The sequence below is a fragment of the Castor canadensis genome, chromosome 2 (genome assembly GCF_047511655.1).
Source record: "Castor canadensis chromosome 2, mCasCan1.hap1v2, whole genome shotgun sequence".
Lineage (NCBI taxonomy): Eukaryota > Metazoa > Chordata > Mammalia > Rodentia > Castoridae > Castor > Castor canadensis.
Window position 1 is genome coordinate 68,898,372 of NC_133387.1, and position 2,876 is coordinate 68,901,247.

The window sequence follows — 2,876 nt, forward strand, 5'->3', positions numbered from 1 at the left end:
TACATCCTAGAGTCAAATCCTGTGATGCCTGCAGTCTGGGAAAGGCACATCTAATTTAAGACCCAAAGAAGCAGAATGGGAAGTGAAGGCTGGCAAGATGACACCAACATTCAAAAACATCCCATCCCAGCACCATAGGGAAGGTATTTTATGGTAAAAATTGGGAGCACACAGCTCAAATTTCAAAACCCTGATCTTCCTTGTCAGCCACCATCCCACCTCGGTTACCCTGCCCCCACCTCCAAACTTTATATTTTATCACACCTTTATCCACAATATGAAGACTGGAGTACTCAGCAGGCAGAACATATGCAAGGTTTCCCTTGGTCTACACTCTGGCCACATTCCTGCTTCATCCTTAGGCATCTCCCCCTCAAGCTCCAGGCTGCAGTTGCAGTGAATCCCTAGCCTGATCCATCTGATGCCCGCGCTCAGGCCTTTGCACATGCTCCCTCTCTGCCCCATCCCCTCCCTCCTTGCTCCACCTGTGCAGAACACATTGCCATTTTGACTCACAACCTCTGAGCCTTCCTCCTAGTGTGAGGACATTCCTCACCTCATGAGTCTTACTGGGAGAAGCAACTGCCTCCTGAACAGTAGCGTACAAGACCCAATACTCAATTTGCCAGCTACTCTGGTGGCTAAGAGGTGGGCAGGTAACTAACCTAGGTGTGGCTCATCAACTACCTTTATCTACTGATACCAAGAAGGACGCAGGGAAGCTTTCCTCCTGGCCCTGATGGGGGAGGGGTCAACAATGTGTGGCTTTGGGGGCAGTCTGAGATGTCATGCCATCAACTGCATCCTCAGCACACTGGCACCACTCTCCCATTCGGCCACCCAATTTCCTCTTCACGCATTCTTTGTGGGCTTAAAATGGCCATAATGTGTTGTCATCACTTGCAATTAAGGCTGTGACTGATATACATGGCCAGTTTCTATTTGTCCTTCAAGATTCCTCCTAATCAAAGCTCCAGCGTACAGTCGATTAATAAGCTGTCCTTACATGTCACTTGTAGGAAAATGGGTGGAACTAGAGATCATGTCAAGTGAAATAAACCAGATTTAAAAAGACAACTATCATGCTTTCTCTCATATGTGGAATTTTAAAAAAAGACATAGAACAGCCACACATCAGACAAAGAACTGATAACCAGAATATATAGGGAACTTAAAAAACTAAATTCTCCCAAAATTAATGAACCAATAAAGAAATGGGCAAGTGAACTAAACAGAACTTTCTCAAAAGAAGAAATTCAAATGGCCAAAAAACACATGAAAAAATGCTCACCATCTCTAGCAATAAAGGAAATGCAAATTTAAACCACACTAAGATTCCACCTCAACCCTGTTAGAATAGCCATGATCAGCAACACCACCAACAACAGGTGTTGGCGAGGATGCAGGGTAAAAAGGAACCCTCTTACACTGCTGATGGGAATGTAAACTAGTACAACCACTCTGGAAAAAAATTTGGAGGCTTCTTAAAAATCTAGACATAGATCTACCATATGATCCAGCAATCCTACTCCTAGGGATATACCCAAAAGAATGCAACTCAGGTTACTCCAGAGGAACCTACACACCCATGTTTATTGCAGCACTATTCACAATAGCCAAGTTATGGAAACAGCCAAGATGCCCCACTACTGATGAATGGATTAAGAAAATGTGGTATCTATACACAATGGAATTTTATGCAGCCATGAAGAAGAATGAAGATATGGAGCAGCAGTAATTTTTGTACTACTGTTGTAATTGTAAATAGGTAGGCATTTCCCAGCAGTTTGACACTATCTTATCAAGTGGAAGATACACATTTTCTAAGTCTTGAAATTCCACTCTTAAGTATATATTGCCTTAAGAAACATTGTGAAGAATGAAATGTTATCATTCGCTGGTAAATGGATGGAATTGGAGAACATCATTCTGAGTGAGGTTAGCCTGGCCCAAAAGACCAAAAATCATATGTTCTCCCTCATATGTGGACATTAGATCAAGGGCAGACACAACAAGGGGATTGGACTATGAGCACATGATAAAGTGAGAGCACACAAGGGAGGGGTGAGGATAGGTAAGACACCTAAAAAACTAGCTAGCATTTGTTGCCCTCAACACAGAGAAACTAAAGCAGATACTTTATTATTTTTATTTATTTATTTATTATTCATATGTGCATACAAGGCTTGGGTCATTTCTCCCCCCTGCCCCCACCCCCTCCCTACCACCCACTCCGCCACCTCCTTCTCCCCCCCACCCCCTCAATACCCAGCAGAAACTATTTTGCCCTTATTTCTAATTTTGTTGTAGAGAGAGTATAAGCAATAATAGAAAGGAACAAGGCTTTTGCTGGTTGAGATAAGGATAGCTATACAGGGCATTGACTCACATTAATTTCCTGTGCGTGTGTGTTACCTTCTAGGTTAATTCTTTTTGATCTAATCTTTTCTCTAGTTCCTGGTCCCCTTTTCCTATTGGCCTCAGTTGCTTTTAAGGTATCTGAATATGTCTCCTGTGTTCAACGCTTATTCTCCATAGACATTAATGTGTATAAAATGCTTACAGTGCAGTAATTGTTAGTTGCTAGTAATTTCCTTTTTGTTGTTCAAAAAGAAGTTTCTTGAAGTGTGAAGCATTTTCAAAAGAAATGAAGCTTGTGTTGCGGACAGTCTTACAGTGGACCATACTTGTTTTTATGGTTTGGGAAGAAGAGCCAGGGACACGGAGGGAATTCTCTTGTCCACGTATGTGAAGGAATACAGAAAGCTATTCCATTCTTCTACTCCTGACTGTCTATATGCTTTCTTCTCAGAGTCGTCTTTTTTCTGGGGTCTTTCTAAACCCCCAGAGATTTTTCCAGGGCCTTGGCCAGCCAC